The sequence below is a fragment of the Nicotiana sylvestris genome, chromosome 3 (assembly GCF_000393655.2).
Source record: "Nicotiana sylvestris chromosome 3, ASM39365v2, whole genome shotgun sequence".
In the NCBI taxonomy this organism is placed as follows: domain Eukaryota; kingdom Viridiplantae; phylum Streptophyta; class Magnoliopsida; order Solanales; family Solanaceae; genus Nicotiana; species Nicotiana sylvestris.
Window position 1 is genome coordinate 98,445,300 of NC_091059.1, and position 17,087 is coordinate 98,462,386.

Below are 17,087 nucleotides of genomic sequence, written 5' to 3' on the forward strand. Positions count from 1 at the left end.
CACAATGAAGGAAAAAGTGGTCAACATAAGTTTGTGCTTCGCGAATGTGAGGCGTTGACCGAGTTCACGAAGAAGGATCGTGAATAGCTGGGGAGAATGTTTTAAAAAGGCCATATCCACGATTTTGGGTCTAAGTTTCACCATTGTTGAGCGATTTTAGAGCTTTTTGAAGAGGATTGACGAGGGAATCAAGGGGAAACACTTGGAGGTAAGATTTATGGACTTAATACTCGATCCTAATGTGGTTTATACCTAATTAAACATGGAATTTGTGGAATCTAAAGTCTAAAATTGGAAGTTAGGGCTTGGATATTAGAGACCTAAATCTAGGGATTTGAGGGGTCATTTGTGGTCGGATTTTTGTGTATTTGATTTGTATGAACTCGTGAGAGAGTAAGGATTCTATTTTTGTGAATTTTACAGAATCCGAGACGTGGGCCCGGGGGTTGGGTTTAGCCAATTTTGGGATTTTTTGTGTAAATTGGTTATTTTCGAGTGCACTTTTTTCCCTTAGCATATTTTGATGGTATAAATCTGTTTTTGAATAGATTTGGAGCATCTGGAGGCCGATTCGAGAGGCAAAGGCATCGCGGGCTAGAGTTTGGACCGGATTGAGGTAAGTAATGATTGTAAATGTTGTCCTGAGGGTATGAAACCCTGGATTTCACATCGTTGTGCTACTATGAGGTGACGCACACGCTAGATGACGAGCGTGGGGTCATGCACCATTGGGGATTGTGACTTAGTCCGTCCCGTATGACAGTTTAACTGCGTATTTGATTGAAAACTATTTGTTATCATCATGTTTTGGGTTGAATGCCATATTTGGGTCTCGTGCCAATTATTTTGGACCCTTAAGGGATTTTTACTACAATTCCTCACTATTTTTGACTTCACATTTGTACTCAGTCATGTTGTATTCTACTATTTTCATAACTCAGCCATATTTACTCTATTTTGACAAATTAATGATATTTTCGGCTGAGCATCATATTTTACTGTGCCCGAGTGGCTTTGAGAGATTTCTGACTGAGTGAGCCCGAGGGCCTGTGTTGGGAGAATACTATGGGGTCAGGTTGCGCGCCGCAATAGTATTATACTGATTCATGATTATTAGGCCGGGGGCCTGATTTGTTATGCCACGAGGTGGCTTGATATGAGGCCGAGAGCCTGTTTGATTATGCCACAAGATGGCTTGTTATTGTGCTTGGGCTGTAAGGAGCCCCTCCCGGAGTCTATACACCCCTAGTGAGCGCGGGTACCCAGTGTGAGATATGAGATAGCCCGAGGTGCTGATGTTGTTCTGTGTTATTGACAGAGGGGATGATACGAGTGATTGTGTGATAGCCCGAGGGGCTTATTCTGTCGGTATTTTGCCCGAGGGGCTTATTTTATATATCTATCTTTTCACCCTATTTTTCCTTCACTCGTTTAAACTGCTAAAAAAGGTTTTAAAGAAGTTTTTACTGAACTAAGGTTTTTCGACGAGCTTTTACTATTTTCTTGCATTGTTCTAGTTTTTATTCTACCTCGTTGAAGCATTTTGCTGTGTTTTACGTGTTTTCTTATAGCTCAGCTACCTTTACTTTTATTACTTACTTAATTGGCATATTCACATTACTCCCTGCACCCTGTATGTAGATTCAGGAGTCTCAAGCCATGCTAGCGAGGGCTGATTAGCTTCCACCGCATGCTTGTTCGGAGGTTACTAGGTAGCTGCTCGGCGTTCGCAACCCTGTGCTTCTCCTTCCTATCTTTACTTTTCTTGTACTAGCTTTGTACTAGACTGTGTAGTCGTTTCATACTCTTAGACTGATGTTTAGATGCTCATGACTTGTGACACCCCGATGTTGGGTTGTGTTGTTTCTGCATTGTTCTATTCTACTCTTTATTTTAGGATTTATAGTTTATTTATGACTTAAATATGAATTATTATAACTGTTTAATGGGATTGGGGGTTTGTGTCGGTTGGCCTTTTTTCACGAGAGGCGCCATCACGACCGGTTCCGATTTAGGATTGTGACAAGTTGGTATCAATGTCTAGGTTACATAGGTCTCTCGAGTCATGAGCAGGTTTAGTAGAGTCTCGCGGATCGGTACAGAGACATCTGTATTTATCCTCGGGGTGTTGCACAACCTTTAGGAAAACTTCATATTCTTGAAATTCTTGTCGTGCGAATTTGTTGATCTGAGCACTAAACTTCTATTATTCTATTCTCTCAGATATAATGAGAACAGGTGCTACCGATCAGGATGGACGACCACCAGTACCACCAGTTGGGGCCACTAGAGGCCGAGGACACAGTTGAGGCCGTGGTAGGGGCAGGGGTGTAGCCCACACAACAGCTAGGGTAGCTCGTATAGATCCACCATCTGCCCCATTTCATGATCAGGTCCTAGTTGTGGACGCTCTGGCAGCACCAATTGTGCCCATTGTGATTCCAGATCTTCAGGAGGCCTTGTACTAGATTCTATCAGTATGCACTGGCCTAGCTTAGGTGGTCTCAGTTACTATAACCGCTGCTACTTCTCAGGCTAGGGGAGGCACTTAAACTCCCGCCGCTCGCACACCTGAGCAGATCGTGCAGGGACTCCAGACACCGGGGGCACCTCCAGCCCAGCCGGTTGCAGCTGTTCAAGACTATGCATCTCCTGCTATGCTAGAGGACGAGCAACGCATTTTGGAGAGGTTTGGTATAGTTCAGCCTCCAACTTTCAGTGCTACAAATGGCGAGGATGCCTGGGGTTTCTTGGACAAGTGTTAGAGAATTCTTCGTACAGTGGGTATTCTGGAGACCAGTGGGGTCGCATCTACCAATTTTCAGTTTTTTGGAGTTGCCTTCACTTGGTGGGAGTCTTATGAGAGGCATATGCTTGTAGGTGCAGTACCCCTTACCTGGTAGCAGTTCTCCATTATCTTTTTGGAGAAGTGAGTGCCACAGTCTCGCAGAGAGAAGCTGCGCAGGCAGTTCAAGTGGTTGCGTCAGGGAGATATGACTATGACTCAATATGAGATGAGGTTCTTGGAGTTAGCTTGTCATGCTGTTTGGTTGGTTCCTATGGGGAGAGAGAGGATTAGAGGTTCGTTGAAGGCCTCACATATTAGCTTCGGATTCTCATGACCAGGGAGAGGGTGTCTAGTGCTCCTTTTGAGGAGGTTGTTGACATTGCTCGTGAGATTGAGTCAATTCGTCGCCAATAGAGAGATGAGAGGGATGCCAAGTGGCCTCGGGGATCTGGTAGTTATGGTGGGAATGAGGTTATGGGATATGTTGGCATGTTTGATTGAGGTCCCGAGGGGCTCGAGTGAGTTTCGGGAGGTTGAACGGATCATTTCATGTTGAAGGAAATTGCAGAAAAACTGATGTTGGTGTTGCACGTTTTTGGCCTTCGTGTTCGCGATGCATCTCCCGCATTCGTGAAGGGTTAGGATGTGAGTCTATGGAGTTGGATTTCGTGTTCGCGAAGGTGGTCCTGCATTCGCGAGGGTCTTGCCGTGTTCACGTAGTGGAAAGTGAGCATATAGGGTCCTGGAGGTTTTGTTCTTCGCATTCGCGAGCTAGTAGTCGCATTCGCGATGAGTTGGGAAGCTAAGCCTTCGCGTTCGCGAATAGGGAGTTGTGATCACGATGAAGGAAAAAGTGGTCAACATAAGTTTGTGCTTCGCGAACGCGAGGCATTGACCGAGTTCGCGAAGACGGATCAAGAATAGCTGGGCAGAATGTTTTAAAAGGCCATATCCGCAATTTTTGGTCTAAGTTTCACCATTGTTGAGCGATTTTAGAGCTTTTTGAAGAGGATTGACGAGGGAATCAAGGGGAAACACTTGGAGGTAAGATTTATGGACTTAATACTCGATCCTAATGTGGTTTCTACCTAATTAAACATGGAATTTGAGGAATCTATAGCCTAAAATTGGAAGTTAGGGCTTGGAAATTAGAGACCTAAATCTAGGGATTTGAGGGGTCATTTGTGGTCGGATTTTGAGGTATTTGATTTGTATGAACTCGTGAGAGAGTAAGGATTCTATTTTTGTGATTTTTATCAAAATCCAAAACATGGGCCCGAAGGTTGGGTTTGGCCAATTTTGGGATTTTTTATGTAAATTGGTTATTTTCGAGTGGGCTTTGTTCCCTTAGCATATTTGATGGTATAAATCTATTTTTTAATAGATTTGGAGCATCCGAAGGCCGATTCGAGAGGCAAAGCCATTGCGGGCTAGAGTTTGGATCGGATTGAGGTAAGTAATGATTGTAAATGTTGTCCTGAGGGTATGAAACCCCGAATTTCACATCGTTTTGTGCTACTATGGGGATTGTGACTTAGTCCGTCCCGTATGACTTTTTAACCGCGTATTTGATTGAAAACATTTTGTTATCATCATGTTTTGGGTTGAATGCCATATTTGGGCCTCGTGCCAATTGTTTTGGACCCTTAGAGGATTTTTACTACAATTCCTCACTATTTTTGTCTTCATAATTGTACTAAGTCATGCTGTATTCTACTGTTTTTATAACTCAACCATATTTACTCTGTTTTGACATCTTAAATGATATTTTAGGTTGAGCATCATATTTTACTGTGCCCGAGTGGCTTTGAGAGTTTTCTTACTGAGTGAGCCTGAGGGCCTGTGTTGTGAGGATACTAAGGGGTCGGGCTGCGTACCGCAACAGTATTATACTGATTCATGATTATTATTAGGCTGAGGACCTGATTTGTTATGCCACGAGGTGGCTTGATATGAGGTCGAGAGCATGTTTGAGTATGCCACGAGATGGCTTATTATTGTGCTTGGGCTGTAAGGAGCTCCTCGCGGAGTCTATACACCCCCAGTGAGCGCGGATACCCAGTGTGAGATATGATATAGCCCGAGGGGCTGATGTTGTTCTGTGTTATTGCCCGAACGGCTGATACGAGTGATTGTGAGATAGCCCGAGGGGCTTATTTTGTCGGTATTTTGAACGAGGGGGTGATTTTATATATCTATCTTTTCTCCCTGTTTTTCCTTCACTCGTTTAAACTGCTAAAAGATGTTTTAAAGAGGTTTTTACTGAACTAAGGTTTTTCTATGAGCTTTTACTATTTTATTTCATTGTTCTGGTTTTTATTCTACCTCGTTGAAGCATTTTGTTGTGTTTTACGTGTTTTCTTATAGCTCAACTACCTTTACTTTTATTACTTACTGAATTGGCGTACTCACATTACTCCCTGCACCCTGTGAGTAGATTTAGGAGTCTCGAGCCATGCTAGCGAGGGCTGATTAGCTTCCACCGCAGGATTGTTCGGAGTAGACTAGGTAGCTGTTTGAAGTTTGCAGCCCAGTGCTTCTCCTTCCTATCTTTACTTTCCTTGTACTAGCTTTGTACTAGACTGTGTAGTCGTTTCATACTCTTAGACGGATGTTTAGAGTCTCATGACTGGTGACACCCTGATGTCGGGTTGTATTGTTTCCGCATTGTTCTATTCTACTCTTTATTTTGTGATTTATAGTTTATTTATGACTTAAATATGAATTATTATAACTGTTTAATGGGATTGGGGGTTTGTGTCAGCTGGCCTTGTTTCATGAGAGGCTCCATCACGACCGGTTCCGGTTTAGGGTTGTGACAAGTTGTTATTAGAGCCTAGGTTACATAGGTCTCTCGAGTCATGAGTAGGTTTAGTAGAGTCTCGCGAATAGGTACGGAGACATCTGTATTTATCCTCAGGGTGCTGCAGAACCTTTAGGAAAACTTCATATTCTTGAAATTCTTATCGTGTGAATTTGTTGATCCGAGCACTAAACTTCTATTATTCTATTCTCTCACATATAGTGAGAACAGGTGCTACCGGTCAGGATGGACGACCATCAGTACCACCAGTTGGGGCCACTAGAGGCCGAGGACGCGATCGAGGCCGTGGTAGGGGTAGGGGTGTATCCCGCACAGCAGCTAGGGTAGAATGTGTAGATCCACCAGCCGCCCCAGTTCATGATCAGGTCCCAGTTGTGGACGCTCTAGCTGCACCAATTGTGCCCATTGTGATTCCAGATCTTCAGGAGGCCCTGGCCTAGATTCTATTAGTATGCATTGGCCTATCTCAGGCGGTCTCAGTTACTACAACTGCTGCTACTTCTCAGGCTAGGGGAGGCACCCAGACTCCCGCCGCTCGCACATCTGAGCAGGTTGTGTAAGGACTCAAGACACCAGGGGCACCTCCAGCCTAGCTGGTTGCAACTGTTCATGACTATGTTGCTCCTGCTATGCCAGAGGATGGGTAGCGCAGGTTGGAGAGGTTTGGTAGACTTCAGGCTCCGACTTTCAGTGGTACAAATGGTGAGGATGCCCGGGGTTTCTTGGACAAGTGTCAGAGGATTCTTCGTACAGTGGTATTTTGGAGACCAGTGGGGTCGCATTTACCACTTTTTAGTTTTCTGGAGCTCCCTTCACTTGGTGGGAGGCTTATAAGAGGCGTAGGCCTGTTGGTGCAGCACCCCTTAACTGGCAGCAGTTTTCCGTTCTCTTTTTGGAGAAGTATATTCCACAGTCTCGCAGAGAGGAGCTGCGCAGGCAGTTCGAGTGGTTGCGTCAGAGAGATAAGACAATGACGCAGTATGAGATGAGGTTCTCGGAGTTAGATCATCATGTTGTTTGGTTGGCTCCTATGGAGAGAGAGAGGATTAGGAGTTCGTTGATGGCCTTACGTATCAGCTTCGGATTCTCATAACCAGGGAGAGGGTATCTAGTGCTCCTTTTAAGGAGGTTGTTGACATTTCTCATGAGATTGAGTCAGTTCATTGCCAGGAGCAAGATGAGAGGGAGGCCAAGAGGCCTCGAGGATCTGGTAGTTATGGTGGGAATGAAGTTATGTGATATATTGGCATGTTTGATTGAGGTCCCGAGGGCCTCAGGTGAGTTTCGGGTGGTTGAATGGATCATTTCATGTTGGAGGCAATTGCAGAAAAACTAATGTTAGTGTTGCAGGTTTTTGACCTTCGTGTTCGCGATGCATGTCCCGCATTCGCGAAGGGATAGGATATGAGTCTGTGGAGTTAGCTTTCACGTTCGCGAAGCTGGTCCCACGTTCACGAAGAGTTGAGATCAATAGTCATCGCGTTCGCGCGGGTCTTGCCGCGTTCACATAGAGGAAAGTGAGAAGATAGGGTCCTGGAGGATTTGATCTTCGCGTTCGCGAGCTAGTAATCGCATTCGCGATGAGTTGGGAAGCTAAGATTTGGCGTTCGCGTACAAGGAGTCGCGATCGCGATGAAGGAAAAAGTGGTCAACATAAGTTTGTGCTTCATGAATGCGAGGCGTTGACCGCGTTCGCATAGAAGGATCGTGAATAGCAGGGTAGAATGTTTTAAAAGGCTATATCAGCGATTTTAGGTCTAAGTTTCACCATTGTTGAGCGATTTTATGGCTTTTTAAAGATGATTGAAGAGGGAAACAAGGGGAAACACTTGGAGGTAAGATTAATGGACTTAATACTCGATCCTAATGTGATTTCTACCTAATGAAACATGGAATTTGTGGAATCTAAAGCCTAAAATTGGAAGTTAGGGCTTGGAAATTGGAGACCTAAATCTCGGGATTTGAGGGGTTATTTGTAATCGGATTTTGAGGTATTTGATATGTATGATCTCATGAGAGAGTAAGGATTCTATTTTTTGTGATTTTTATCAGAATCCGAGACGTGGGCCCGGGGGTTGGGTTTGGCCAATTTCGGGATTTTTTATGTAAATTAGTTATTTTCGAGTGGGCTTTGTTCCCTTAGCATATTTTGATAATATAAATCTGTTTTTGAATAGATTTGGTGCATCCAGAGGTCGATTCGAGAGGCAAAGACATCGCGGGCTAGAGTTTGGACCGGATTGAGGTAAGTAATGATTGTAAATGTTGTCATGAGGGTATGAAACCCCGGATTTCACATCGTTGTGCTACTAAGAGGTGATGCACATACTAGATGACGAGTGTGGGGTCGTGCACCATTGGGAATTATGACTTAGTCCATCCCGTATGACTGTTTAACCGCCTATTTGATTGAAAACTATTTGTTATCATCATGTTTTGGGCTGAATGCTATATTTGGGACTCGTGCCAATTGTTTTGGACCCTTATGGAATTTTTACTACAATTCCTCACTGTGTTTGACTTCATATTTGTATTAAGTCATGTTGTATTCTACTGTTTTCATAACTCAGCCATATTTACTCTATTTTGACATCTTAAATGATACTTTGGGCTGAGCATCATATTTTACTGTGCCCGAATGGCTTTGAGAAATTTTTGACTGAGTGAGCCCGAGGGCCTGTGTTGTGCGGATACTATGGGGTCGGGCTGCGTGCCGCAGTAGTATTATACTGATTCATGATTATTAGGCCGAGGGACTGATTTGTTATGCCACGAGGTGGCTTGATATGAGGACGAGAGCCTGTTTGATTATGCCACCAGATGGCTTGTTATGGCGCTTGGGTTGTAAGGAGCCCCTCCCGGAGTCTATACACCCCCAGTGAGCGCGGGTACCCAGTGTGATATATGATATAGCCCGAGGGGCTGATGTTGTTCTTTGTTATTGCCGGAGGGGCTGATACGAGTGATTGTGAGATAGCCCGGGGGGCTTATTCTGTCGGTATTTGGCCCGAGGTGCTGATTTTATATATTTATCTTTTGTCCTTGTTTTTCCTTCACTCGTTTAAACTGCTAAAAGGTGTTTTATAGATGTTTTTACTAAACTAAGGTGTTTCTACGAGCTTTTACTATTTTATTGCATTGTTCTGGTTTTTATACTACCTCGTTGTAGCATTTTGCTGTGTTTTACGTGTTTTCTTATCGCTCAGCTACCTTTGCTTTTATTACCTACTGAGTTGGCGTACACACATGACTCCCTACACCCTGTGTAGAGATTCAGGAGTCTTGGGCCACGTTAGCGAGGGCTGATTTGCTTCCATCACATGCTTGTTCGGAGTAGACCAGGTAGCTGCTCAGCGTTCGCAGCCTAGTGCTTCTCCTTCCTATCTTTACTTTCCTTGTGCTAGAATTGTACTAGACTGTGCAGTCGTTTCATACTCTTAGATGGATGTTTAGATGCTCATGACTGGTGACACCCCATTGTCGGGTTGTATTGTTTCCGCATTGTTCTATTATACTCTTTATTTTGGGATTTATAGTTTATTGATGACTTAAATATGAATTGTTATAACTGTTTAATTGGATTGGGGTTTTTTTCAGCTAGCCTTATTTCACGAGAGGAACCATCACAACCGGTTCCGATTTAGGGTTGTGACAAGTTGGTATCAGAGCGTAGGTTACATAGGACTCACGAGTCATGAGCAGGTTTAGTAAAGTCTTGCGGATCGGTACGGAGGTGTCTGTATTTATCCTTGGGAGGCTGCAGAACCTTTAGGAAAACTTCATATTCTTGAAATTCTTGTCGTGCGAATCTGTTGATCCGAGCACTAAACTTTTGTTATTCTATTCTCTCATAGATGGTGAAGACATGTGCTACCGGTTAGGATGGACGACCACCAGTACCACCAGTTGGGGCCACTAGAGGCTGAGGACACGATCGAGGTCATGGTAGGGGCAGGCCAGTGGTGTAGCCCGCACAGCAGCTAGGGCAGCACATGTAGATCTACCAACTGCCCCAGTTCATGATCATGTCCTAGTTATGGATGCTCTAGCAGTACCAGCTCAAGCACCAGCTGTGCCCATTGTGATTCCAGATCTTCAGGAGGCCCTGACCTAGATTTTATCAGTATGCACTGGCCTAGCTCAGGCGGTCTTAGTTACTATAGCCGCTGCTACTTCTCAGGCCAAGGGAGGCACTCAAACTCCCAGCGACGTAGCCTTCAGATATTTTATGGTTATCTTCTGCTCAATTATTTAAGTTCTGTTGTTTTTATGGTATTGCACGTAATTGTAAAAAGGAAGTAATTTGGTAAGGAATTAGATAATTAAGGGTTGGCTTGCCTAGATCTCATCAGTAGGTGCCATCATGACTCCCGAGAGTGGAAATCCGGGTCGTGACAAGTTGGTATCAGAGCACTAGGTTACATAGGTCTCACAGTTCACAGACAAACTTAGTAGAGTCTAAGGGATCGGTACGGAGATGTCTGTATTTATCCCCTAGAGGCTACAGAGTTAGGAAAACTTCACTTTTATTCTTTCTTGTCGTACGGTTCTGTTTCCCAATACTGATTGAATTTCTACTCCATTATTTCATTGAAGGCGAGAACACGCGCTTCCTCATCTACCGCTCAACAGTCCGAGCCCCCAGCAGCAGCTTCCACTAGGGGCAGAGGGCGAAGCCGTGCTAGAGGCCGAGGTAGGGGCAGAGTTCAGCCCCGAGCAGCAGCACCATTGGTGGAGCCTCAAGTTGATTTTGAGGAGGAGGTTCCGGCCCCAGCAATTCCAGTGGGCCCAGCTCAGGTCCCAGAGGGGTTTATTACTACCCCGGTTCTTCAGGACACTCTGGTCCGATTGGTGGGCCTCATGGAGAGTGTCACCCGAGCAGGTTTGCTTCCTGTAGCACCAGCCACTTCTCAGGCTGGAGGAGGGGCTCAAACTCCTGCTACATGCACTCCGGAGCCGGTAGCTCCCCAGATTCAGACTCTAGCGGTTCATCCAGTTGGAGCAGTTCAGTCGGGTGCCATAGCTCAGGCCATCAATGGAGCGGCTATGTCCGTCGATGTTTTGTGGAGACTGGATACGTTCACCAAGCTCTTCACTACTACCTTCAGCGGTGCATCTACTGAGGATCCCCAAGATTATCTAGATAGCTGCCACGAGGTTCTCAGGAACATGGGCATTGTTGAGACCAATGGGGTCGATTTTGCTACATTTCGCTTGTCTGGATCCGCCAAGACTTGGTGGAGAGATTATTGCTTAGCTAGGCCAGCCAGGTCGCCATCTTTGACTTGGGAGCAGTTTACAGTATTGTTTTTGGAGAAGTTTCTCCCCGTTACTCAGAGAGAGGCCTATCGGAGACAGTTCGAGCGCCTCCAGTAGGATTCCATGACGGTCACCCAGTATGAGACCAAGTTCATTGACTTAGCTCGCCATGCTCTTGTCATACTTCCTACCGAGAGAGAGAGGGTGAGGAGTTTTATTGATGGTCTTATTCAGCCGATTCGTCTTCAGATGGCCAAGGAGGCCGGGAGTGAGATCACTTTTCAAGAGGTGGCCAATGTGGCCCATAGAGTTGAGATGGTTCTATCGCAGGGAGGTAGTCAGGGGTCGGATAAGAGTCCCCGCCATTCAGGCAGATTTAGTGGTACCTCATCTGGAGGTAGAGATTCATATGGGAGACCATCCTCCTAGGCCCTTTTAGTCAGCTCTTCAGGTTTCTCACAGTGCTTTAGGTGGTCGTTGTTCTCCGATTCAGTATTTTGATCAGCAGTCCTTCAGTGCACCACCAACACATATCAGTGCACCGCCGCTTTAGAGTTTTCAGGGTCGTTAGCCCCAACAGCCGAGGGATTATTTTACATGTGGCGACACGAGGCACATTGCTAGGTATTGTTCTCGAGCTTTGAGCAGTTCTCTGCATCAGGGTTCCCGTGCTATGGTTCAGGCACCAGATGTTCCACAACCCACCCAGCCAACTAGAGGTGGGGGTATAGGCGAGGTGGAGGTAAAGGTCTTAGAGGTGGAGCTCAGGCCGTTAGAGGTGGAGGCCAGCCAGTTGCAGGCCGTCTTAGAGAGGTAGTTCAGGGTGGTGGGGCCTAGCCCCGATGTTATGTTCTCCCAGCCAGGCCCGAGGTTGAGGCTTCAGATGCAGATATTACAGGTACAGTTCTGGTTTGTGATAGAGATGCTTCAGTTTTATTTGATCCAGGGTCCACCTACTCGTATGTGTCATCTTATTTTGCACTGTATCTGATTATGCCTACTGATTCATTGAGTGTTCCCGTATATGTGTCTACATCGGTGGGTGATTCTATTGTAGTTGATCGAGTCCATCATTCTTGTATTGTGGTGACTGGGGGTCTTGAGAGTCGTGTAGATTTGTTGCTTTTAGACATGGTCGATATCGATGTCATATTGAGGATGGACTAGCTATCACCTTACCATGCTATCTTGGACTGTCATGCCAAGACTGTGACCTTAGCTTTACTGGGTATGTCTCGTTTAGAGTGGAGAAGAACTCCTAGTCATTCTACCTATAGCGTTATTTCTTATGTGAAGGCTCGGCGTATGGTCGAGAAGGGGTGCTTGGCCTATTTAGCTTATGTTCGTGATTCTAGTGCGGAGGTTTCCTCTATTGATTCAGTGCCCGTTGTTCGTGAGTTTCCTGAGGTATTCCCTTCAAACCTTCCGGGTATGCTGCCCGACTGGGATATTGACTTTTGCATTAATTTGGCTCCGCACTCATCCCATTTCCATTCCGCCGTATCGCATGGCCCCGCTAGAGTTGAAAAAGTTGAAGGAGCAGTTGCAGGACTTGCTTGAGAAGGGTTTCATTAGACCCAGTGTTTCACCTTAGGGTGCGCCAGTTTTTTGTTAAGAAAAAGGATGGTTGATGAGAATGTGCATTGATTACCGGCAGTTAAACAAGGTCACCATCAAGAATAAGTATACACTATCGAGGATTGATGATCTGTTCGATCAGCTTCAGGGTGCTAAGGTATTTTCAAAGATTGACTTGTGATCTGGCTATCATCAGTTGAGGATTAGGGCATCCGATGTCCCTAAGACAGCTTTCCGCACTCGGTACGGGCATTATTAGTTCTTGGTTATGTCATTCGGGTTGACAAATGCCCCAACAGCTTTTATGGATTTGATGAAACAAGTGTTCAGGCCTTACTTGGAATCATTTGTGATAGTCTTCATTGATGATATCTTGATATATTCTCGTGTTAGGAGGAGTACGAGCAGCATCTCAGAGTGGTTCTTCAGACTCTGAAGGATAGTCAGTTATATGCTAAGTTCTCGAAGTGTGAGTTCTGGTTGAGTTCAGTTGCATTCCTGGGTCATGTCGTATCAGCAGAGGGTATTTAGGTTGATTTGAAGAAGATTGAGGCAGTTAAGAACTGGCCTAGACCAGTATCAGCTTCAGAAATTTGGAGTTTCTTAGGATTAGCAGGCTACTACCGTCGGTTCGTAGAGGGATTCTCATCTATTGCAGCCCCGATGACCAGATTGACCCAGAAGGGTGCCCAGTTCAGATGGTCAGACGAGTGTGAGGCGAGCTTTCAGAAGCTTAAGACAGCTCTGACTACAACACCGGTGTTGGTTTTGCCCACAGGTTCAGAGCCTTATACCGTTTATTATGATGCATCTCGTATTGGGCTTGATGTAGTGTTGATGCAGGATGACAAGGTCATTGCCTATGCTTCGAGGTAGTTGAAGATTTATGAGAAGAACTATCCGGTTCATGATTTAGAGTTGGCAGCCATTGTTCATGCATTGAAGATTTGGAGGCACTATCTATATGGCATAGCATGTGAGGTGTTCACAGATCATAAGAGTCTTCAGTATTTGTTCAAGCAAAAGGAGTTGAATTTGAGGCAAATAAGGTGGTTGGAGTTGTTGAAGGATTATGACATCACCATCTTATATCACCCGAGAAAGGCCAATGTGGTGGCTGATGCTCTGAGTAGAATGTCAGCCAGCATGGGCAGTCTTGCTTATATTCCGGTTGGTGAGAGGCCGCTTGCGTTGGATGTTCATTCTTTGGCCACTCAATTTGTGAGATTGGATATCTGCGAGCCTAGCCAAGTATTAGCTTGCATGGTCGTTCGTTCTTTATTATTGGAGCGTATTCGTGATCGGCAGTTTGATGATCCCCATTTGTATGTCCTTAGAGACATGGTGCAGCGTGGAGGTGCTAAGCAGGTTACCTTAGGTGATGATGGAGTTTTGAGATTGCAGGGTCGGGTTTGTGTGCCTAGTGTGGATGGGCTTCGAGAGTTGATTTTTGAGGAGGCCCATAGCACCCAGTACTCTATTCATCTGGGCGCCGCAAAAATGTATCAGGATTTGCGGCAGCATTATTGGTAGCATAGAATGAAGAAGGATATCGTTGCATATGTGGCTCGATGTTTGAATTGTCAGCAGGTTAAGTACGAGCATCAGAGGCCTGGTGGACTGATTCAGAGGATTGAGCTTCCCGAGTGGAAGTGGGAGCGGATTACTATGGACTTCGTTGTTGGACTCCCGCAGACTCGGAAGAAGTTCGATGCAGTTTGGGTCATTGTTGATAGGCTGCGCAGGTTGGAGAGGTTTAGTATACTTTAGCCTCCGACTTTCAGTGGTACAAGGGGCGAGGATGCCCGGGGTTTCCTGGACAAGTTTCAGAGGATTCTTTGTACATTGGGTTTTCTGGAGACCAGCGGGGTCGCATTTACCACTTTTTAATTTTTTGGAGCTACCTTCACTTGGTGGGAGGCTTATGAGAGGCGTAGGCCTATTGGTGCAGCATCCCTTACCTGGCAGTAGTTCTCCGTTCTCTTTTTGGAGAAGTATATGCCATAGTTTCGCAAATAGGAGTTGCACAGGCAGTTCAAGTGGTTACGTCAGGGAGATATGACTATGACGTAGTATGAGATGAGTTTCTCGGAGTTAGCTCGTCACGCTGTTTGGTTGGTTCCTACGGAGAGAGAGAGGATTAAGAGGTTCGTTGATGGCCTCACGCATCAGTTTTGGATCCTCATGACTAGGGAGAGGGTGTTTGGTGCTCCTTTTGAGGAGGTTGTTGCCATTGCTCGCGAGATTGAGTCAGTTCATCGTTAGGAGCGAGATGAGAGGGAGTCTAAGAGGCTTCGGGGATCTGGTAGTTATGGTGGATCTCCTTCGAGAGGTCAGTTTCAGCACGGTAGAGGTCATCCATTCAGACATGCTTAGTCAGCTCGCCAGGTTATCATGGGGCGTAATTGGGTCATGGTTCTCATAGTTCTCATCAGGGTCATTCATCACTCAGTACCCTTCCAGCCCAGAGTTTGTCCCTTGCTCAGTCAATTTAGGGCTCTTCTATGCCAGGTGCATCTGCTAGTCATTCCGGTGCTAGGGGTTCCCTTCAGTCCCCGTCTCCAGCAATAGGGAGTTGCTATGAGTGTGGAGAGTTGGGTCATATGTGGAGGCAGTGTCCTCATCGTCTTGGGGGTTCATCTCAGTAGAGGAGTCAGCCATCGGCTTCAACGCCTGTTTCTTCGCTACCACCCGCCCAGCCAGCTAGGGGCCGCCCCATAGGGGGAGGTCGATCAGGTGCTGGTCAAGCCCGTTTTTATGCACTCTCAGCTAGACCCGATGCTATTACTTCAGATGTTGTGATTACAAGTATTGTCTCAGTCTTCCACAGAGATGCCTTTGTGTTGTTTGATCCTAGTTCCACTTTTTCATATGTGTCATCATATTTTGCTCGCTATTTTGATATGCCCCATGAGTCTCTTGTTTCATCTGTTCGTGTATCTATTCCGGTCGGCGATACTATTATTGTGGACCGTGTGTACCGATCGTGTGTGGTGACTATTGGGGGGTCTGGAGACCCGAATGGACATGTTATTGCTTTGTATGGTGGACTTTGATGTGATATTGGGCATGGATTGGCTATCTCCATGTCGTGCTATTTTGGACTGTCATGCTAAGATAGTGACATTGGCTATGCGGGTGTGCCACGGATTGAGTGGCGAGGTTCGACTGATTTTGTCCCTAGTAAGGTGACTTCGTTCTTGAAGGCCCAACAGATGGTTGGGAAAGGTTGTCTTTCATACTTAGCCTTTGTGAGGGATGTCGGTGCAGAGACTCCTAGTATTGATTTTGTTCCTGTTGTGAGGGATATTCCCGGTGTGTTTCCTGCAGACCTTTTGGGCATGCCACCGGGCAGGGATATTGGTTTTTATATTGATCTGATGTCGGGCACTCATCCCATTTCTATTCCACCATATCGTATGGCACCAGCGGAGTTGAAGGAGTTGAAGGAGCAGCTTCAGGAACTCTTTGATAAGGGGTTTATTCGGCCTAGTGTGTTGCCTTGGGGTGCGCCGGTTCTATTTGTTGTAAAGAAGTTTGCACAATGAGGATGTGCATTGATTATAGGCAGTTGAACAAAGCAACAATCAAGAACAAGTATCCCTTGCCTCGTGTCAATGATTTGTTTGACCAACTTCAGGGAGCGAGAGTGTTCTCTAAGATTAATCTCCATTCAGGTTATCACCAGTTGAAGATCAGGGACTCGGATATTCTTAAGACAGCTTTCAGGACCCGATATGGTCATTACGAGTTCCTGGTGATGTCTTTTGGGGTGACCAATGGCCCAGTAGCATTCATGCATCAGATGAACGGCGTGTTTCGGCCTTATCTCGACTCATTTGTCATAGTTTTCATTGATGATATTCTAGTATACTCATGTAGTAAGGAGGAGCACGCGGAGCATTTGAGAGTTGTGTTGCAGAGATTGAGGGAGGAGAAGCTTTATGCAAAGTTCTCCAAGTGTGAGTTGTGGCTCAGTTCAGTGGCTTTCTTGGGGCACGTGGTGTCCAGCGAGGGTGTTCAGGTTGATCCGAAGAAGATAGAGGCAGTTCAGAATTGGCCCAGACCGTCCTCAGCTACTGAGATTCATAGCTTTCTTGGTTTGGCGGGTTATTACCACCAATTTGTTCAGGGATTTTCATCTATCGCATCACCCTTGACCAAGTTGACTCAAAAGGGTGCTCCATTCAGGTGGTCGGATGAGTGTGAGGAGAGTTTTCAGAAGCTCAAGACTGCCTTGACCACTACTCCAGTGTTAGTTTTGCCATCATCTTCTTGTTCATATACCGTGTATTGTGATGCTTTGAGAGTTGGTATTGGGTGTGTGTTGATGCAGGAGGGTAGAGTTATTGCTTATGCTTCTCGTCGGTTGAAGCCCCATGAGAAGAACTACCCTGTTCATGATTTGGAGTTGGCTTCCATTGTTCACGCGTTGAAGATTTGGAGGCATTATTTGTATGGTCTATCTTGTGAGGTGTTTATTGATCATCGTAGCCTCCAGCACTTGTTCAAGCAGAAGGATCTCAATTTGAGGCAGCGGAGATGGTTGGAGCTGCTAAAGGACTATGATATCACTATTTTGTACCATCCAGGAAAGGCCAATGTGGTGGTTGATGCATTGAGTAGGAAGGCGGTGAG